Consider the following 23,923-nt stretch of genomic DNA (forward strand, 5'->3'; position numbering starts at 1 on the left):
ATTTTGCGTGCTCTTCTGAAAGACTGTGTGTCACTTGATCCCCACCTCCAACCAGCCCTTGAAACTCTCCTAAAGATTTTCTCACACTTATTAACTCCAGCCACCGAGGTTCTCCTGACCCAGATCATAAAATGCTCCCTAGGCCTTAAGGCCTTTGCATTAAACACTCTCTCCGCTAAGAGTGGCATCTTAATACTTGTAGACACCTCCTCTCTTCATTGCATGCCCCCTCAGGATAGCTGAGAGGACCTTTGCGAGCTACCGTGTCAAGCTTGCATAGGCAATAAACTAAGAAATATGAGGTCATATTTCTGAACTTCAGAGTACTTTGTGCTATAAAAGCATCTCTGTTTCATTTATTGTTGGTTTACCAGATATCTCCTTTAATTCTTGTAGTCCAAGAACACACCTGACTTATAACTGTGGTACTGCCACTCCCTACAACTATTTCCTTGTAAGAATTCAGGCTGTGTTTCAGAATGAATGAACACTTATTTGCATGCTACAATTCAGGCTGGTGTCCATCATCTACTCTTTTTTTATACGATCTTCCTTCTTTAAGTGTAAAATAGTTTGTACTTTTCTTTTTTTCATCTACTCAATAGCTTCCCTAGTTTACTAGCACATATCACTGTCAAGTAATCACTGCTTAAGTATGACAAAGACCCAGGCAAAGTGGGGAACTTCATTTACAATCGAATAATGGAGATAAACTTCCACACAGCATCCTAGAATGCAGACAATTATCTGTTGTCTGTTGACTCCAGCCCCCAAATCAGTCACTGACATAAATTAGGCAATCAACACATACCTAATTGTTGAATCCATGCATTTAGGAATGATTAAATGAGGACTAGTTAATACAGTTTTTTCCGTGCTTTTGTGAGACTGACATGAAGGAGGAAAATATAACCCTGATGTATTTCTGTACAAGGACACACACTGTGGCCTAAACTATGTAGCAATAAAAGCACAGTGAATAAAAATCACTGCTCATGAACTAATCTCCCCAGCAAACATTAAACAAATTTTATATGAAATATATCCCCAGATGCACACAGCACATCCTTCCTTCCCATCAAACAGACAGCTCTGCAGTGCCGCCAATTAAGTCACAGCATAAATTTATTGCTTCAATTAAAGATCAAAATTTACTGAGAAGCTACAGCAAGATCTTTGGCTGATCAGACAACAACCGAAGCAATGCCACACTGAATGCTTATATTAAATGAGGAGTCCAAATTCCAATGCAATTTCTTTTCTTATAGGAAGTTCTTTAGACTGGAGCCATCACTGAGCAGGGAAGTAGAATGTTTAGCATTACTTAACACTTCCTTTTAACTTGTCTAATCTTCTTGAATAGCCTGCACAGCAGCTCACCCAAGCTGAGGTGAAAGCCCTAGCAGGCTGTCTCTGACTATCAGTTCTGGAAGCCACTTTGTCATTATCTCTGGAAGGGGTATCTCTGCAGAGGACCCAGGGTTTGTGCACACTTCCTTTTCTCACTCTCTCCAGCGGGACAAATATCATGCAGCTGGATTTACACTATCATTTCCCCTGAAAACCTGTAATTATTCCCCTCAAGCAACACTTCACACCGCTGCACTGATTAAAGAGGACACACACTAGAAGGCCGAGGGCAGCAATGCTCAGACAGCAAATACTGATTTATTTTGTAAGCATCAGGCAGTGGAATGCAGGCAGTGGGCACCAAATACTCAGTTGTAGATGGTATATTTACTGTGACTGGTAATATAATTGAATCATTTACTATACAAGATTTAATAGGCATTTAAACAAGAAACCTAGGGGAACATATATTTGTATATTTGTTCTGCCATTTATTAAAAATATTTCTCATAAAAGGATGTACCATTCAGTAGTCTCCACTCCAATTTTCTTCTTTGCATTAACACCAATTAGACAATTACTTAATCGTTTCTTGAGAGTGAGATCAATCAAAGCACTGTTTTACATATTATCTACTTTAACTAAATGGAATCTATTTACTTCTGCTGGTTAGTTAGCTATTGAAGAAGAGTGCTTAACTAGCAAGCACACCTTTGAGAAGCCCTCAAATGTCTGCGACTTCACTTAAATCTTTCTTAGGCTGCCACTATGCTGAGAGAGGTTAGTCAAACACAAGTCTAGAAATTCAAAACCTCTCTTGCCTGACTACTTTGCACTATGATTTAACTCATTATCTTGGTTCAGCCTATCAGTTGGACTTGGCTTGGAGATTCAGTCACTCACTCATTGTTTTTTAATTAATTAATTAATTATTATTATTATTTGAGACTGAGTCTGATGTAACTCATGTAGCCCAAGCTGCTCTGCCTTCTATTTGTCCTAGGTTTTTAGCTGCCCAACAATGAAAGACAAGGACACGTTTCACTGGCCATAGCAGTTGCTGCTGGTTTTAGGGGTCAGCAACCATAGGGCCAGGCATACACATCTGATATCAGTATAAACCATGATGTTCTGTTAAGAGTAGTGGAGAGAATAATCTCTCTCTCTCTCTCTCTCTCTCTCTCTCTCTCTCTCTAGCACTTAGGGTGATTTAAATTTAGTTCTAAACTTTGTTAAGTACCCCATATAGTCTTTCGATGATTGTGCCTACTATGTAAATAAGCTTGTCAATATTAATAGTTGTTAGCAATTAATGTTAATTGAAGGCAATGAACCCTCACTGGGAAAATTTACTAGTAGTGGACTCTTTGATATAATATACTTTAACATCCCCCTCCATGTTTTAATACTAATTGATGTTTAAACACTTACAGAGCTACGAAGAGTTTCAAAAGGCTAATACATAAGAACCGACTGTTTTGTTACATAGATTTTTTACATTTATTTTTATAGCAATGCCCAAATAATTCAGCATCTCAATATTTATTGAAATTCCTTGTTTCATTTTATAAAATTACTGTAGTTTAAAAAGTTAAACTTTCTGATACTGTGGACAAAAGTATAGATATGAATACATTAATAAAATTGTGGCAATGATGAATTTGACCTAACAAAACCGACCAATCTTCAATAGTAACTGGTTATATAAATACACATAATAGGGACAAAACTATTCACTAATGAAGTGATAAACATGTCATACATATAATTAACTTGAGACCATATAATTAAAGTCTATCATAAAGACGCTAAACTGAAATTTTATAGCTCTCATTAACATCTATGATAACTTTCACACATTCAACTTTTAGTATATAAAAAATAGGAGATATCTTATACATATCAACATATTAATCATATTAGCACCACTTGTACAACAGATGACAGGCAATTTATAAATGTTTTACAATATTACTAATTACCTAATAGATTGATGTCAACAAATAAAACCTGGACTTTTTTGGACAGTAAGAAATTCTATCTTCCAGAGGAGACCAAGCAGAGGAGTTTGAATAAAAATGGTTCATATATTTAAATAAGCTTGGTCCCCAGTTGTTAGACCTGTTTGGGAAGAATTAAGGAAGTGTAGTCTGCTTGGAGGGGGTATGTCCCTGGGGGTGGACTTTGAGGTTTCAAAGGCTCATATCGTTCCCAGCTAACTCTCTCTAGATCAGATGAAAGCTTTCGGCTACTGTTCAGTGCCATGCCTGCCCTCCTGCCACCCTTCTCTCCGCTCATAGACTCACACTTTCTTTTATAACTCTCTTTGGTCGTCATGCTTTGTCACAGCCTAGAAATATAATGAAGACACCAACTAAGTTAAAAACGTGGTTACCAAATCGCTTACAGAATTTGAAAATCCCCTCCTTTCTTGGGGTAAATGATGTAAAAATTCACATGAATATTAATCGTAAGCTAGAAAATAGTAGTCAAGTAATTGAAATCTAAAGTTACTGAACATGGGTTCTGAAATGGAATTCAGCTTTGTCAGCAAGTGCCTGGGGCTGACATTGGAGAGTCAAGTGCAGGCTAGGGTCCCCTGATCATCAGACCCATTCCCATGACTTCATAGAGCATAGCAGGTTCTTGATTACATCAAGGGTTTTTTGAACAACTTGATGTCTCGTGCAGCTCTGCAGCCTAAGGCCACCTACCCTCCCTCAGCCCACACCAGTCTAACATCCAGGGAAGCTAACAAGGAGAATCAGGCTCAAGATTTTCTTCCCTGCTGAGTGAAAACTTAATTGTAATATAAAGGCCATGTGCATGACAGGGGCAGTATTTGGAGGGCAAACAAATATTCCTATTAAGGCATGTGTTTCACTTGTGATCTTTAGATCTACCAGTTCTGTGAAATACCTGCATTTTCACAGAAGGACACCCAGCTGCACTGTGTTCTGAGAAAAACCAGTGAATATTGAATGCTTTCTGCCTTTCCAGCACTCAAGACAGCCGTGCTCCCAAGATTAGCAATCACACACTGCCAGGGCAACAGCACACTTTTGGAAGGCTTCCAGTTCAGATCTGAGTAAATAGAAATTAGATTGTATCTTATGACAAGACAAATGAGCTCTCATAATTTTCATGTGATCTGGTCCTCTGGCCACTGATTAAATAATTAAATTAAACTGGACTTGGGTATCTGTAAAAACACAAAATCTTATAATAGTCATTCCATTTTCCATGTGTTCACTTTCAAACAACATGAAGGAAAAAAAACATTAGTGGTTTAACAGAAAACATAACAAAACATGATATTCACTTACTTAAATGAAAATAAATGTTTTAAATAAGATGATACCAATTAAAACATTAATTTAAAACATTTGCAATATTTTATTATTCACAAATTAAAAAGTTGTTTTGTAATGATAGTTGTTATGTTCGGGTCTGGTCCAATATCCTTCTACCCTCCTTCCTTCTTTGTTTTTGACATAGGATTTCATGTGCCTCAAGGTGGACTAGAACTAGCTCTGTAGCCAAGGATGGCCTTGAACTCTTAAAGCTCCTGCCTCAGCTCCCAAGAGCTATGATAATGAATCTGCAGTACCACATTGATTCATGTAACGCTAGGACACAAACCTAGGGCTTTGTGCATGCTGGACAAGTTTTTCCAACTAAGCTGCATTCCCAGGTGCTAGCTTCAGCTACGTCAATAAGCACACGTGTAAAGCTCCTGCTGCAATGCCTACTTGTGTACATATGCACTTTCATAGTTTATAAGGGAAAGAAAAGTTAAAGTGTGAAAAGAGCAAAACATTTACAAATTTTCCAATCCTAAGAACAAAACAGCACTGAGAAATGAGCCACCGCTCAAGTAACTAATACAAGAGTTCTGTGGCTTTTCTTTTGCTCTTCTTAATGTCTTCCAAAACGAATCTTTGCTATGTGGTTTTAGCCTAGCCAGATTTTACCATACCCAAAGCCTGCACCCATGTGTTTACACACCCCAAAGTCAGATGTGTTTTCTTGCTGCAGAAGTGCCTGGGTGACAAGGAGGACAACTACTCCAATTCAGAGAGAAGCTAATGACCCTCCCTTAACTGAACTTCAGATGTTCTTTGTTTTTTTTTTCCCCCTATCTTAAATTCATAAGTTGCTTTATGATCAGAGGATGTTAGAATGATCTTAAAACTAAATTTTTACATCATCTCATTCCAATCCTTTTCTATAAAAAGCTTCTTTCAAATCAAAAGTTAAAACAGGAACTTAGGTGAATCTGGAGTTTTGTGTGTTTCCATAGGTTCAGTAATAGCAGGTAAGTTTCTCTCCATTGCAAATAACCAAATGTTCAGCTCAAGTCCATCTAATCCATAAGGAATTCACTAGATTATGACACAGTAGAGAGGCAGTATCCAGCGTTTATCTGACTGAATATGTCAGCACTATCACAGAAGAATCAAGTAAACCATAGACCACAGGCTTGGGAAGCAGGAAACTGAAGTTTCCTTTCCTCACAAGTTCTGAAGAAGAGATATGAACTTTGCCCTGATGGGATTGCTTTCACAAAAGTTTTTGCTTCTGCAAAGCAGGAAGCCGTAAGCTAGCCAACCAAGCCTTGGGTTGTTATAGTTGGTCACATAGGTCAAGACAGAACAACATTTCACCAAGTGGTTAGCATCATTTAGACCAAACAGATCTACCCTAAGCTCAGAGACTGACTTGTTCAAGAGACAGTTACTTTTTTGCTACACAATAAAACCAAGGATGTGATATTTTCAAGCAAACACAGGATACCTTGAACAGTGAGTACTCTCTATTATACAAGTTAAACAGAGTGATAAAATATCATTGTTCTTAACTTTCACTGTGTGAATGTACTTTTAGAACTTTCAACCCTCTAAAATATGTACCATTCCACAATTAACCAAATCTGTCCTTATAATTTGGTTCTGATCCGATGTTTGATCAGTGAAATTAGAAAACATGCAACAAAAGAAATATTAGGGGGCTGGAGAGATGGCTTAGAGGTCAAGAGGACTGGCTGGTCTGCCAGAGGACCTGGGTTTGATTCCCAGCACCCACATGGCAGCTCTCAATGGTCTGTAATTCCAGTAACAGGAAATCTGATACCATCACACCAATACACATAAAATAAAATAAAATTTAAAATTACCAATATCAGGCTCCTATAAGCTACGTAAAGAGCATTGTAGAAAAAATTTATGAGAAGAGGACTTGTCCAAATTTTATTATCATAATTATTCCCTTTTCTTACATTTATAACTAATATATTGCCAAAAATGTTTTCATGGTTGCATTTTATTAATGAAAATGTAGTATAAATAAAAATCATAAAATCGGAGAAAACTCAGAAAATCACATGCCACATCCTTCAAAACAATGCAATATATTCTAAGGTGAGATAGTTTATGTTACTTCTGAATTATTTTATAGTGTGTGGGAAAGAGGGAGGGCACACTCATTAGGGACAAAAGAATCACTCTTCAGAAGAAAATTGTCAGTGTTGTCCAGGGAAACAGTCACTGCATTTTCAATTTTCAACTTTATACCTTAAAAGAAGCCTCATTTCAAAATGCATGAGATGTTTTCTCTTTCAGTAATTTACAGTATATTCCAGGAAACTTGCACCTGTGTTTTCAACAACACAAATACAAAGTCTCTTAGAAAATTTATGGACTTAATAAACACACTAAAGTTTCAGGATATAAAATCAAAATAAACATAGTAGTCTTCATTAATACTAATATCCTGCTCTCTGAGTGAGAAACTGTAAAGAATATTGCATTTAAATTTAAGTATTTAGAAATATGTCTACCAAAGGAAAAAAAAGAAAATTTCAAGACATTGAAAATGGAAATCACAATGAATGCTACCTATGCGGCCATTCTATGTTTCTAGACAGGTAGAACTATTATTGTGAAAATTTTTGTAACTACCCATGCTGATCAGTTTTATATCAACTTTACACAAGTTGGAGTCAGCTGAGAGGAAGTCAATTGAGAAATGTCTCTGTAAGACTGAGTTTAAGCAAGTCTGTGGTACATTTTCTTTCCTTTTTATTTATTTATTTTATATTTTATTCACTTTACATCCTTGTTGTAGTCCCATCCCTCCTCCCCTCCCAGCCCCACTCTTCTTCCCTCCCTCCTCTCTACCTCCCCATTTTCTCAGAAAAGGGGAGCTCCCTTTCCTATCCAGCCCAGCTCATCAAGTTACATCAGAACTGATCATATCCTCTTCCCTTGTGGCCTGGCAAGGCAGTGGCACCAGGGGAAAGTGATCAAAATGCTGCCAAGTGAGCCCATGTTGGATGATGTCCCATATTCTTAATATGATCTAATATGAGAGGGCCTAGGCTATTGTGGGTCACTCTGGGGCTGATAATAATAGCAGGCTGAGCAAGCCACGAAGAATAAGCCCGTAAGCTGCATTCCACATGGCCTCTTCATCAGTTCTTACCTTCAGGATCAGTTGTGGAGTTTCTGACTTCCTTCGATGATAGACTATGATGTGAAAAAATATACTAAAATAAACCTGAAATAAACCTTTTATTCCCAAAGTTGCTTTTGGTCAATGTTTTAGAATAGCAACACAAAACCTAACTAAGATAAAACCAGAATTATAAAATAATTTAAAAAATAATTATAAAATAAAAATAATTCATGCAATACCCATCAAATTTCTATGTCATATTTTACAGGTTTAGGAAAATAATACATAGCCAGAATAATTCTAAGGAGTAAGAACATTGCTGTGGGCATTACAATACATGACTTCAAATTATACTATAAAACTATAGTGAGAATGACAGCCTGGTAGTACCATAGAAAACAGCCAGGAAGGCAAAAAAAGTAGAAAAGAGAACCTGGAAATTTAAAAAACAAAGTTATACACCCTTGATTTTTAACAAAGGAGGCAAAAAACATACGTTGGAAAAAAATGATACCCTATTCAACAAATGGTGATGGTCAAAATTGGATAGAACTATAGAAGAATAAAATAATAATCTTATCTTTCACACACAAAAGTCAATAAATAGGATCGTAGAGACCTTAATTTAAAACCAGAAAGACTGAAACTTTTAAAGGGATCCATAGGAGCTACCTTTCAGGACACTACGGTAGGCAAGAACTTTTAAATAAAACACCAACAACATAGAAACCACCCCAAGTAGCAACAGAGGGGACTACACGAAAACAGAAATTTTCTGTTCAGCCAAGGAAACAATAAGCAGAGTGGGAGAAAATCTTCACCAGTAACACTTCAAACAAGGGGATAGTAGCCAGAATGCACAAAGAATTGCAGAAATTAAATATCAAGGAACTCAAAATACAAAAAAAAAAAAAAAAAAGTGCAAATGGACCGAATAGACAGTTTAAAAAAAACAGAAATGCAAATGACAAATAAATATATTTTAAAGCTTTCAGTGTCCCTCAACAACAGGCACATTAACACTACTTTGAGGTTCCACTTCAGCTCTATCAGAATGCTTATCATCAACAATTTTACAAGTGTTAGAGAGGATATGAAGAGAAAAGAATCATTATTCACTGTTGAGCATGGGGGGCAATTCACGCCACAATTTGGTAAATCAGTTTGGTGATTTTGCAAAAATGTAGACCTACTATATATATGACCTAGCTATTTCATCCCCCAGCACATACTCAGCGAGAACTCCAAACCCTGCCATAGAGATATATACTCCATGTTTAGTGCTTTTTATTCAGCACAGTGCAAAGCCCTCATGACTTCATGACCTCCCAAAGGCCTTACCTTTTAAACCATCCTGCTGGGAGCCAAATTCCAACATTGAAATTATAGAGAAAACTGGAACATTTAGACTACAGCAACGGTAACTTGCCGTTTCTTGGCAAAACAGACATAACCAGAAGGTTCTAGCTCCTTAATTAAACAAACTGAAATATGTACACATCTAATTATTTAAAAAAAATACCCCCCCCTTAAAAATATTTACAAAACCGGGGCCTGGTGTGACTTCCTAGGCCTCTCAAACCTCTCTGTACCAACCCCAGGCTATATGCATTGGCCATAGATAAAATGTACCCTGAGCTCTTAAAACCAGAGTCCATGCTGATGCATGTAGCCCTCTCACCCAGAACAGCTGAATGACAACGCAGAGACATATCAGACCCATGTCTGGTTTTTTGTGTGGAAGCAAGGAGCTCCCTTGCCTTCCTTCCCTTCTGGAGTATGGCCTTGCGGTGAATTTCTGGAACTCTGCGATTCCCATGTCCTTTGCATTGCACCAGCTTCTCCTACCTTTTCTCCCATCTGCCACAACTATATACCTAGTACTTCTCCATCTGTCAATGGCTTCCTACCCGCGAGCTCTCATTTCTCAACAGAGCAACACATGCATTTGAAGAGTAAAGAGTTTGGAGACAGTGAGAAAAGTCCCTATTGACATCAGGTTAAATGGCATGTTTGGGAAACAAGTATCATTTGTGTTTTTCTTTCTCTTAAACTATCTGCACTGGTCTTCTCCTTCTTTGTCTTCATAATTTTTGTCTTTTCCTTACACTTCTAAAGAAAAGTTGCTTTATAAGTACTCACAAGATATCTTAACTCATGTAAACTAATTTCTAAAGTCACATTATTTACCAGGGTGCACAGAAAGTTCAAGAGAGGTTTTAAAAAAAACTTACATGTATGCATTTTCTTTTCATAAATCTAGGAATGCCCATTCCAGAAATTTCCTAAAGTAATAGTATCAAAATCCTAAATTTTCTCATTTTTCTTCTGTCCCAGTTTCTCTGCTTTCATATTCTGAGTCATTTGACTCATTGACTTTTTGTATTGATGCAGCATGGCCTGTTGGGGAGAGCAGATTAGGTCATGCCTCCACACCTCATCTGGCCTTAAAATCCTTTAGTTCAGCAGCTCTCAACACCAAAGTCACGACCCCATTGGGGGGTGACATATCAGCTATCCTGTAAATCAAATGCTTACATCAAGATTCATAACGGTAGCACAATTACAGTTATAAAGTAGCAAAAAAGGAAATTGATGGTTGGGGTCAGCACAACGTGAGAAACTATATTGACAGGTCACAGCATTAAGAAGGTTGAGAACCACCGATTTAGTTCTTCTAACATTAGGGAGAAAGAAGAAGAAAAAGAGAAAGGAAATTGAACCAAAAATGTCTTATCAAAATCCAGAAGACTTCTATAGTTTTTATTCCATCACAAAATTAATTTCCTGTTTTGCTTACTGAGGGATGGTGGAGAAGCGTACACACGGTCCATTTATAGGAAGGAAAATGGACTCCAATGTCAAAGCACAGCAGGTTCAAAGCACAGAAAAGACAAGCATGAACTCATTGTGTCCTGCACCTGTCAACAAGCACACACAGATGAAACTCTAACTTCTTAATTATCTACTGATCTAATTTACAGTTCATTTACTATTTATTATTACTCTCTTCTGAACACGTTAGAATAACATCTGTCTCCAACCTGGGTGGGGACAATTAGTAGCAATGTAGTTTATTTTTCCTTTTAATAGTTTTCTAGAAAATGGCTTCAAGATCGATGGCCTTGCCCCTGACACACAAATCAATCTGTAGGCGGTAAATCTTGCCTGGGCTTTGTGCTCCTCTAGTTGCATGCTAGAGAGCCCCTTGTTCATTTCTAAGATCTGATTCTGTTCCATCTTCCTTTCTACTCTGCCAGGTAAGTGTTGCAGCAAGGTCACTGGTCTCAAGAAGACATGCTCCTTGGCCAGTGCTTTCTGAAAAAATAAATAATGATTTTCAATTCCATCATGTTTTCTCCTAATCACCCCACTGCATACCGTGTTTGTTTTGTTTTGTTTTCTTTCTCTGACACAACATCTGTCCTATATGCCTCACTGCACTGTCTTTTCAGTAAGGAAAATGCAGCGAAGAAAGAAAATGAATATCAAATTCCAAGCTCCCAGGAGACCTGACCCAAATTCTCCAATGATAGTATTAAAATGCATTCGGCTTTCAGAGCTATGAGATCACCACGTGATTCTTAATGACTCAACTGCCATAAATATTGGCCAGACATCTTTGACAGCCCTTTTAAAAATGATACACATGATTAAAATAATGTGAAAAGCAAACTCCTGGATAGCTAATGACAAATCTAAAAGGGGAAAGGTTGGAGAGTTAAAAGCCTAACAACAGCTGTTACATTCTTGCTTTTACCTCGGTGACAGACTTCCTCAGCATCCTGAGAGATAGGAGCAACAGTGGGTACCACATGCTCACCTGGCTCGGTGTAAGGGACCAAGAATGTCTGTGTTATATTTTCCCAGATATTTTATATTAGCTCTTCACGTGGGGCAGTAAACACTTCTACTTTTTTTCTTCTTTTCTTTTCTGCATTAAATCTTGTTTAGAGTATCCCATCTTTATTAAAAAGCTATGTCTGTAGCATTCTTCCCTCATCCTCCAAAAGTTATTATCCTAAAATATTTAAAGGAGGGAGCGCTATGTGAGAAGTTAAGGGGCCTGAGGGTAAGATAGAAATAGTAAGATAGAAATAGCATGTACACTACAAGCAGCTTCTCTAAGTCATAAATATACACAGGCACCAACATACATAACTTCATACAAATAACAACTAAGGCACATACACACACACACACACACATACACACATACAAAACACTAAACGTTTAGCTTCTTTATTAAGTTATTGAATTGATATATTTTATTGAGTAGTCTAAGCAGATTAAACATATTCCTACTTAAATATTTGTGTCTCACAAATACACACTTGTCTTTCAAAGATACCAGTTTAATATTCCACATCTGCAAGGAATATGATGCTAATTGTGCAAATTTTCTTCCAGTATTAATTTTAATTATTTAGAGCTTCAGGAAGCTCTCTGTAATTTCCCATCTGACAACTGAGGCCCAAAAGAACAGCTGCCTGCGGTTTTGTGCTCTTATGAACACACTAGGTATCACAGAGTCAATAAGCGCAGGCACGGATTCTCTGTGTGTTCCACAGAGGTTATGAAAATGAACCCTTTTGGAGGAGTTCAGAGCGAACTTGCAACCGAGAATGATGTCCAAGCCACTGTGCAAAGTATTATGACAGTTGTAGATCTCAAAGGAGCTGCGGGAAGACGGGCTCCCTGCGGTAATGAACACAGCCCGTAGTTAAATAATAAATCACAGTCATGTAGCCAGCCTGAAACAGCCACTACCTACAAAAAGTCACCATGACCACACAGTGCAAATATTGAGTTCCACACAGTTGTATGTCTCCATGGGAGCCAACTGAAGTAGTTAGCTATTCATCTTTTCTTTTCTAACTGAGGATGAATGCTGTTTGTTTATGATGACTTGAAAGTCAAAGCAGTATTATTTGAATGTATCGCATGCTAAAAGCGTACACTGAAATCTAGTTAAAACCCACATCTAAATATATCCCCGACTATGACTAGGAATCAAGGGCTAACATATACATAATTTAGTACAAACATCTTTCACATCTCACATACTTTTTTTTTCTTTTTTTTTTTCCAAGAGAACAAAGGCTTCCTGCAAGAACACATAGGGTTTCTATTTGCTCTCAGATATGCCAATTCAGGATACAATAAACTAGATGAATTATTCATTTTGAAGTTGCTTTTGTTTGCTGATAGAAGTTTACAAAGGCTCAGAATAAAAAGCAAGGTAAAATAAAACTAGATATGGACACAGAAACAAAAGGACTTGTAATAACAATTTCTAACTTTTATGAAATAAGTCTCTGAGTAAAATTAGTCTCCCTGAGCCAATGCAAAAAGAAAAAAAAAAACATTTAGTCACATACAGCTTATCTACAGTTCAATTATTCTGACTTTCCAACAACAAATACATTGCCAATTGTATCTAAGGAGCTGCAGCCACATTTGGAAATACCCTAAAATATACAGACTGTTAACTAATGTGTCCTAAAGGAAAAAGAATATTGGTTTTTGATGTTTGTGTCAGGACACGGTAGCAGAGAGCTTGGTGTATATGAGAGATTAGTAAATACTGCTGAGTGACTAACCTTATTGAAGGCATTGCATATGATGGCACTATGTAGGAAGGCCACTAGTCCCTATTGAAAAGAGCATGCTTTGCCCTGCCTTTAATTCGGTGTTGCTTACCTATGGTAGAACTTACATCACTACTGCGATTTCTAACGTTTAAGCTGGAAAAAATGTTAAAACAGAGAAGGAGGTTGGACTACCATTTCAGAAGCAATGGCCACATCTCCCCTTAGAGCCGGAGGGAGGCACAGAGCAAGCTTCACACCGTAAATATGAAAATGAGGCTCATGGCGTCACAGGGCAAAACGGGAAGGGGAGTGGTCACTGCTGCTATTTCATATTTTGGGAGCTGAAAAGAATAGAAAACCTGAGTAGAAAACAGATACCACTTTCAGCAGTATCACCCTAGGTTCGAATCAACATAGACCTAGAGAATTTAACCTAATGTTGAGGGGAAATAGTTATTTATTTTATGAAAGCAATACAAATATAATATATGCATTTCCAGTGATGAACTGTATACAATAGGTTTGTCTGAATTTCAGTTAATTTTTTTCTCATATCATATAGATGTTTTCAGAAAGTCAGCCCATGCCATGGAGGCACAGACAGACCAATCCTTGTGAGTTTCAGGTCATCCAGGTACTTGGGGAAAAAGAATAGTCACTGCTGAAAGCTCAGCCACAACAGCTGCCCTGCTACCACCTTACCGCCAAAGAAACCTCTTCAATAGCATTAGTTTTCTTTTATTAAATACTTCAATTAAAAAAAAAAAAAACTGAAGGCAAAAATCTAAGTTATTTTTAAAATGTACATAAAGAGCAATAAAAATTGTTCCTTGAAGGAGATTTAACTTTCTTGACTCACCTCCTTTTCATGGCTGCACATACAAACCCTCATGTGTCCACTCACACACATTTGGAATTTTTTCTGCCATAGCTTTTCCACCAGCATAACTAATCACCATTTTTTAGGGATTTCGCTATTCAGTGTTGAGAAAATTATGATAATGTGCATATTATCCATAGCTAAACAGCACTATGATCCGTGGTCACATTTCCTTTCCTTTATAACTTCCGATTTCCAGGGAGGCACACAGTCTCAGGCCCGCTAAAGGAGAAGTCAGTCGCTTCACTTGGATCTAACACATTGGGCAACCCATCTGCTTCTTGTTTTCATTGGAGGCATCACTTCCGGATGTCTCAATCAGCTTGTACTTATTCAGAGTGATGAAACCGCTGGTCTCGTTCTCTGCTAACATAACGGCTTTGCTCTTCTCTTGTAGCCATGCTTCCAGTCCTGAACACACTACATACTAGGCAAGTACTCTATCACTGAGCTGTGACCCTTATTTTTGTTTTAATTTACTTGTTCTAAAACATTTTTTAACTTTTATAGACATTTTCCTGAAAGTAACTCTGTCCTCCATATGTGTGAGTAATAGCCAAAAATTCCAGAGAAGGGTGTCAGATCCCCTGGGACTGAAATTACAGGCAGTTGTTAGCTGCCATGTGGGTGCTGGGAATTGAACCAGAGTCTTTTGGAGGAGCAGCCAGAGTTCTTAACTACAAACCCAACTCTGAAGCACCTAATTTACTTAATTTATTTTTACTGTTCTGAGATATTGGCTTGCTTAATTGACGAGCTTGGATTTGAACTCACTATGTGGCCTATTCTGGGGCTTACAGCTTGTAATCTTCCTATCTCAACCTTTCTGTAGCAGGTTTGACAAGGCATTGCCACAAAACCAGACTTCTTTCTGTTTTCAATTCTTTCGGTTGGTTTGTTTTGTAAGTATACATTCTTTTGTTTATTTGTTTGTTTGTTTGTTTAAGACCATTGTTTTGATTGACTCTGGCTTGGATTTAGCCATTTGTCAGTGTGAACATCTCATTATTTTGAAACCTGAAATATGTGAAACCAGTTCGATCTCAGCCTCTTCACACTTAAGAATAAGACAGGATCTTAACAAGACACTTGGAGCTCAGGGAGGTCAGCTTATATGTGAGCTTCCAGACAGAGTGAGCAGCAGACAGTATCTGGCTGTATTCATGTACCATTCCAGAATGTCAGGCTCTGAGCTAACTGCTCCAGAAATCATATCTCCCAATGTCTCTCTGTTCTGGGGTTGAAGAGAGAAAGAAGCTGAAATTTCATAGCTCAAAGCACAGACTTTTCTTTATTTTTATATTAATTTTGGTTTATTCACTTTGTATCCCAGCTGTATCCCCCTCCATCAGCCCCTCCCAATCCCACCCTTCTTCCCCAAACCCCTCCCATACCCCTCTCCAAGTCCACTGATAAGGGAGGTCTTCCTCCCTTTCCATCTGACCCTAGACTATCTGAATTGTCTTCCTCTGTAGCTTGGTAAAGCTGCTCCTCCCTCAAGGTGGGGGGGGGGTTGTCGACAAGCCAGCCACTGAGTTCAGACAGTCCCTGTTCACCTTACTAGGGTACCCACTTGGTTACTGAGCTGCTATGGGTTTCATCTGTGCAAGAGTTCCAGATATATCCATGAATGGTCCTTGGTTGGATTATCAGTCTCAGAAAAGACCCTGTGCCCAGATTTCTTGGTTCTGTTGCTCTCCTTGTGGAACTCCTGTCCCCTTCAGGTCTTACTATCTCCCCCTTCTTTCATAAGATTGCCTGTACTCTGCCCAAAGTTTGGCTATGAGCCTCAGCATCTGCTTTGCTACACAGACATTTAATGCTGAGTTTCTTCTTTTAGAGGGATGAATCACTTGCCCTGGTGCCCTATCTCCAGGCCCAAAGGCCCTTGGGCCTTGGGTTCAGTTCAGGGTTGAGCCCAGTGAAGTGCCTGAGAACACAACTTACTTTGAACATTCTCAACTAATCTTTACTTCCTTGGCTTTATTTTGCAACTGAGCTTTGAAAGACAACTTATGATTCAAATTTCTAAAATCCTCCAGAGCTCTGAGGTATAAAAGATGGATTTTAAAGCTGTTTTTCTTTTTTTTTTTATCATTATTCTAATACGATTCAAGCCCTTCTAAGTCTTCTGCTCTACATTTTTTAACATGTCCCTCATCTGACTTTCTCTTCTACACTAGCAACTTTTGTCTGCAGATTGAAAACTTTGTGTTATTTACAGGGGACTTAGATAGCAGGAAAAAAAAATGTACTTGTTCAAATGATTTATGCTCAGTAAATTCATGGTAACAGAGTATAGATCTGTTATGTTTTGATATGGCTATACCTTGTAAATTTATAACTTAACACTAGAAAGTATATATAATATTTTCTAGTTTCATAGAAAATGAAACTTACTAACGAAAATCAAGGGTTTTTTTAGCGTAATAGTCAGCTATAGAACAACATGAGAAAAATTTAACAAATGAAACCCTTTTCACACACCATCACTGTAGTCTTTTTCCCCCCACCTCTTCCTCCTTCTCTCCTCTTACCCTTCTCATCCCTACCAGACAGGCCTCACTAAGTTGGCCTAGATAGCCTAGAGCTGACTGCGTAGACCAAGCTGACCTCAAGCTCACAGAGATCCACCTATCTCTGCTTCCCTAGAGTAGGAGCTAGCTCACACATTTTTTTTAATCTATGAATTCAGTTATCTGTACTTGAAATTTTCAAACAGTTGCATAACTTACTTATGTTTACAATATTTGGATTTTTTAAAATTTCCTATCCAAAATTCTTTTTCTTTACTTTCTTTTTTAATTAATTAGTTTATTCAATTTGTATCCCAGCTGTAGCCCCCGCTCCTTTCTCCTCCCAATCCCATCCTCCCTCCCTTTTCTTCGCCTATGCTCCTCCCTCAGTCAAATGATAGGGGAGGTCTTTTATGCTTTAGTGTTTTATGGTTTTAATTTTTATTTTTAGTCACTTTGTATTCCAACTGTAGACCCCCTCACTCCTTCTGGTCCTGCCCCCCCTTTCCCCACCTATCCCCTTCCCCTAGTCTACTGAAAGTGGAAATGCTCCTCCCCTGCCATCTGATCTTACCTTATCAAGTCTCATCAGGACTGCCTGGATGGTCTTCTGTGGTCTGGCAAGGCTGCATAGCCAGGGGCAAGTTATCAAAGAACAGGCAATCACTGCCCCTGCTTCCCTTACTTGGGGACCCACATGGAGATTGAGCTGCCTATGGGCTACATCTAAGCAGGGGGTCTAGATACTCTCCATGCATGGTCTTTGGTTGCTTCATCAGTCTCTGCAGAACACCGCCCCCCGCCGAGCTCAGATTTTTTTTTTTGGCTCTGTTGATCTTGTGGAGATCCTGTCTGCTCAGGGTCCTTCAACAGCCACCCCCACTTTCTTCCATAAGACTCCCTGCACTCTGCCCAAAGTTGGCTGTGAGTCTCAGCGTTTGCTTTGATCCCCAGTTGGGTAGAGCCTTTCAGAGGACCTCTATGATAGGCTCCAGTCCTGTTCCTTCTCTTCCACCACTTCTACCCAGTTTGCCATAAAATTATGATTTTTTTTGTACTCTAGAATAAGATATTTTATTTTGAGGGGAGAAGTGTATTTAAATGTAATACTAATAAGTCATAATATGCATAATCTCCTAATGCTAAAAATTTACTTTCATGGGTCATGAAAACTATGTTCATGAATTAACTGCCATAGACTTTTTTTTTCCAGCTTTTAAAAGGAAGGATTATTTGACAAGGTTCACTTAGTGCAATACACCTAAAAGAAAATCATAATACAATGAAAGACTTAAATCAAGACCTCAGAATTTCATAGACCAAAAATCCTAATGTAATGGTACTGTGTCTCAACATTTCTCCATTAACTTAAAAGAAAAAAAGCTTTAAACTCATGTGCCTTACAGGTTGCCAAATAAAATTAGAATTAACAAACATGCCAGATGTTTCACTTTTAATTGTAGACATAGCTCCTATATTGAGTTTTACAAAAAAGCGTATCTTTTCAATATGCATCAACAGTGTTCAATGTAATGTATGTATAAAAGCAACATTTAACATAATTCAACTGTTTTAACCTAAACACCCGCACTGTTTACATACATCCTACAATAACTAAAGAAAAGCTTGGAATTGCTTAACAGTTACAGCTAGCTCAGCTTTGCCCTATCATCCTAGGTGACTGCTACGCTCAACTCTGAACCTCAGTTCTTTGAACAATGCCAATGTTCACTCAAGAGTAGGATAAATGACAAGGCTAAACTGCAAAAAATTGTTAAACTGAAGTCTTTTTTTTTCTTAAAAAAAAAACAAGTGGCCAAGAGTCAGTGATCAAAATCAATTCCATTCCCCATCCACCACTCACACTGGACATGCTAGACATCCTTCCCATTCCATTCACGCCCATAGATGCACGGCTTCCGCTACTGTAGTAGCTGCTGTTTACTGCTCCTTAGCTACCTACTCATTGTTGGACTGAACATCACTGGAGTTCTCCTGTAAAGCTTGGTCATATCCATTCATGCTGCTCTGGCCACCATAGCCACCTCCATAACCACCACTCAGCTGCTGGCTGGCTGGGCCACCATAACTGGACTGGTTTGACAAGCCCATGCCTCCCATCATTTGGCTACCATAACCACCACCACTGGCTCCTGCTGTAGAATTCAAGAAGAGCTCTACTTATCTGTGTTGCATATTTGCTTTGTCTTTTGACATAGCTGCAACAGCATCTCATGGGTTGCAAACTCAACATCTGCTTCACCAGCTACTTGGCCATCAGGTCCAATCTCAGTATGTACTCTCGCAGGGTTGAGTGGTGAAAAAAAATTATGTCATTCTCAGGAGCTCTGTATGGTAATCCCCGCATGTGTACACAGTGTCCTGTTGTACTCTGGAAAGTAGATCCACCATCCCCATATCTGTTGTCAGACATTCCTGAAAAACAATAATGGAGGTCTCTTCCAAGTCTATCTGAACCAAATCCATGGCCGTCATGATAGCCATTATAATCATCACAGCCTCCATAACCTCCACCATAAGCACCACACCTCATTCTCTCAAAGCCAGCTCCTCTGCCAATGCTGTTATACCCTCTGCCAGCCCAGGTCTGTCATAGGGACCTGGTCGCTGCATGGCCATAAGTTTTCGTGGTGGATCATAATGAGTTCTAACTTCCGCTGGACTGCTCTTAAAAATTTCAATATACCTGTGCCCTATTCTTTCCTTGTGTTTCTTTAAAGCCATTTCAGGTATTTCCTGTGAAGCAAACTGCACGAAGGCCTACCCCATACTCCTCCCCTGGAAGTCCACCAGCAATGTTATCCCATTTATCACAATTTCCAACCCTGAGAAGAACTGAACAGTTTCTTCCTTGCTACATCCAAAAGGGAGTCCTCTAAGCCGTACAAAGCCATCATTGGCCATGTCAGGACTATTTGGACCAGTATGCTTCAACACCCAATCCTTTTCAACATTGTTTGACTTGAATACTTCAACATATCTGTGTCTCATAGTTTCTCTGTCTTTTTTCCAGGCCAATTTGACTCCATCTTCTGATTCAAGTGCAACAACAGCCTTGCCACTCAGTTTGCCTTCTCTGGTGTAGATGAAACGAGTACTGTGAGCCCTGTTTTGAATTTTGCAGTCAGAAAAAAAACAAAAACAAACACAAACAAACAAAGAAACGCTGCACTTCATCTGCTGAGCAGGACCCAGGCAAGCCCCGGACCTTCACCACAAAGCCCTCTCTCCTTCTATTCCCAGCATCATCGTCTCTTCATGGGTCCTGCTGTGGAAACAGACTCCACACAAAGCCTTGGCATGGCTGAGGAGAAATGATTATCTGGTCCCTGCACAGCCTAAATAAAGCCCATAGACTCTAGTAGTGAAGATGATGACCAGGACTGGGATTCCTATTCAGGAAGACCAACCTTATAGGAGGAAATTTAAAACAAATGTCTATAATGACAGATCAATCTTCTCATTTTGAAATTGCATGATGGTCTTAAATGTACTCATAAACTAAAACTTAGGTTCTTTTCCACTTGCACTTTATATTATTAAAGTAACACTATACGTGCATGATGAGATATGCATTTTATAAGAAGTAAAAAAGGAACTGGAAGGATGGTTTGATGCCTAAGAGCACCAGCTATATTTCTGGAGGACCTACGTTTAATTTCCAGCACCTACATAGTAGCACATAAACATCCATAACTCCATTTCCAGACAATCTAATGCCCTCATCCGGCCTCTGAGGGCACCAGGCATGCATATGGTATATATACATAAATGTAAGCAAGACACCTACACGCATAAAATAGGGGATAGATACATGAGGTAATAAGAGTTTAATTATCCATGGTTTTCTATTCCAGATTATATCCATATTCACATCATCGTGTTATATACCATAAACATATACACCTTTATCAAATAAAAACCCACAATCATGCAGCTGGAAAATGAACGAAAAATGACGCAAAAATTTTCAAAAAGAACACACAGGCCACCTGCCATTAATCACTCTCAGAAAAAGCAAACAAACCCTCAGCTGCACTGTGACTCAGACATTTTACTCTGGAGAGAGAGTTTCAGAATTTATCAGGACAGATGGCTCAGTGATTTGCCGTGTATGAACACCATTGAGTCACTGTTGCGGTGTCACACAAGACCGCTCTGTGACAGCAAGAGGCAGAAAGGCTAAGAAAAAACTATGGGCATACGAGATTAACTTGTGCATGCAGATACTGAACAGGAAAGGCTGTCAAGATAAGTGACCCTTTATAATGGGGTTAACATCTTAGAACATTTCCTACATTGGAATCAGTTAGCTCAACGTGTCAAGTAAAAATTTCTCAGCATTAACCACCACAACTGTTACAAGTAATTGCGGCTTTAAGGGACCACGATTGAATAGCAAAAAGACACACAATTAGAAACCTTCTTGAAGGTTATATGTCTGGAACCATGAAACTTTGTCAAATTCCTCTTCAGTTCAGTGTGTCCTCACTGAAGCTATAGCAAATTTCTAAGCTACCTATCATCAAAGAAAGCCATTAGTCACTGGCTCTTGTGTATTATCTCTGTACCTTTTTAGTTCTTACAGCTTCACCGTTAGCTAAGAATATGTGTATGACTGTGAATTCTTGTATCTCTAATATGTACGCATCTATCTTGTTTGTAGTCATCATTCAATATCTAACATTCTAATGTGATACTTGATTTTTAAATGGCTTATGCATGCATTTGCAGAGTATATCCAAATTTTTAAATATTTTTTCTAAATTTCTAGGTCAAGTAAAATATTTTTTTTTCTTTTTTAGTTCATATTGAATGATGAGCACATTGCTCAGTCAGTGTAACACCTGCCTTGCAGTCATTAGAACGTGAGTTTGGTCCTTAGAAAATAGTTTAAAGAGCTGAGTATGGTGGCATAGTACCCTTCAATATCAGTGCAAGGCAGGTGAAGAAAGCTCCAGAGCCTCCTGGCCTTTTGGTTTACCTTAGTTGGTGAGTTCTTATCCAAATGCAAAAATAAACAAACAAAGCAAAGCAAAGGTGAATGTCTTCTCCTAAGGAAGGTTACTCACTCAGGGTTGTCTGCTGGCCTCCATAGGCACACACACACATATGCAAACACACAGGCACACACATATGCGTGAACACCCCCCCCCCACGCATACACACATAGAAATCTCATTAAGAAGAATTACCCTGTAATTCTTATAGTGATTTATACACATACGCATACGCGTGTAACAACAGTTAATGAAGTAAGGTCTTGAGTTTAACAGAGAGCAAGGAGGCATATGTGAACCTGTCTGAAGAGAGAAATGCTGTGATTATTATAATCTCAAAAAGAATAGAAAAATGTGATATTAAGTGGAGATAAGTGACATATGAAGAGAGATACTACTTCATTGATTTATCTGATTGGTGAGGTACAGAGGAGGCATAAAACAAGCTCACCATTCGCTTTCTGCAGATGATCTTCCCACAGAGCAGCATATTTCTCCTAGCATTATTATAAGGGCCATCGCACACTAAAAACAACGTGCAGGATTGGCAGACAGGCAAACCTCAACCACAACAAATACTCCTTTTCAAAGCGAATCTGAGCTTCATTGTAATTATAAGGCACTCCCTGCTCCTGAGTGTATCTGTGTGTATCTGTTTGTGTACTTACAGAAGCCAGAGGACAATCTAGGTGTCACTCTTCAGGCACCTCCCATCTTTACATTGAGACTGGGACTCTCACTGGTGTGGAAGCCATCAAGGTTAAACAGAGAGTCCCAGCCCCCAGGGATTGTGTCATTGCCTCCTCATTTTGGAAATTTCGAATCTATGCCACCATGATCAGCTGTGTATGAGGGAAGTGCTTCCACACTATTTGTACCAAATAAAATTCTTCCAAAAATCATCACTAATTATAAAATATTACTCAACAAAACCTCAAATCAATTCAATACAAAGTAGTACTTCCAGCTATGGTAAAAAGAAATATTCTGGTAAGAAAGAAGATTGAAGCCTATGAAGGCAACTTCATTAGAGGTTACAGGGAATAAACAAAGTCAGTAAGCAAGAAGCAAATCACATCACAAGAGAATGCAGGGTCCTCAAAAATGATGCAGACTTCACTTGAAATAAGAACTTTGACCAAGCCTCACACTGACCATGCTGTCCACATACAGCAAACTGGAAACACCTTAGGAATTAATATAAAATGTCTCAAACAGACTACATATATAAAAAATGCAGTGTTTTAGTATTCTACGTATGTAAGAAATACCATATCATACTAGTAATTATTGCCATTTCAACACACATTTTCCAACGAGGAAACGTTTTTAAATGAGAGTAAATTTTTAAAAAGTGAATCTAGATTGTTTAGAAAAGAATAAGAGGCTAGCATTTCATATATAAACCACTTTTGTCTAAGATATTGAAGAAAAATGCAACATTTGCCAAAAGACTACTAAAATAAAACATACAAATGGTTTAATGTAGTTTCATAGTATACTGCTGCATATGAAATGTCATGCTAGGAACCACCATGTAGATTATCGGTATTAGTAATTGTAATAGAGCAACAAATGACCACATGGAAATTTAAATTTAAAAAATTAATAAATTTATACATATGTAATTCAAATACTAAAACTTAATTTACATATTATGATCTCATTTCATTTGCATAAACTGAAATTTCAAACCTACTAAGAAGAAAAATGGAAGGAATTTACTAATTTTTACTCAAGGCTTTAGGTGCCTACCTTGACAAAGATGTTTAACACTGAGATTTCACAAATATAAATATTTATACAGAACACAATCTGTATACTTGTCCTAAGCACACCTATTGAAATAGCAAAACTTTAAAGAGCCTAAGGATGCTCTTTTGTTTTTCTAACTCCTCTTTAAAGAAAGTTTGATATCAAATTTTTAAATAAAGTTTTTGTTAAAGAAAAGATATTTATAATAAATAATGTATTCTTGTTAATAAATAATGCACTTGTATACCACAAAGAGATAAATGACGTATTCGATGTACACAAATATTTTCCTAGGGCAGAGGAGGAGATGATTCTGTCCATAAAAACATGACAACTTTAAGTTGGTCCTCC

The 23,923-nt window shown here is 38.2% G+C and overlaps 1 protein-coding gene and 1 pseudogene across 3 annotated transcripts in view; both read right to left on the reverse strand.

The window, feature by feature from the left end:
* The window catches only part of Cacna2d1 (calcium voltage-gated channel auxiliary subunit alpha2delta 1), a 448,878-nt gene that overhangs the window by 309,085 nt on the left and 115,870 nt on the right, over window positions 1–23,923 (reverse strand). The window lies entirely within an intron of this gene.
* Window positions 18,618–20,415, reverse strand: LOC110563033 (heterogeneous nuclear ribonucleoprotein H-like; annotated as a pseudogene).

The sequence above is a fragment of the Meriones unguiculatus genome, chromosome 21, assembly GCF_030254825.1.
Source record: "Meriones unguiculatus strain TT.TT164.6M chromosome 21, Bangor_MerUng_6.1, whole genome shotgun sequence".
NCBI classification, from domain to species: domain Eukaryota; kingdom Metazoa; phylum Chordata; class Mammalia; order Rodentia; family Muridae; genus Meriones; species Meriones unguiculatus.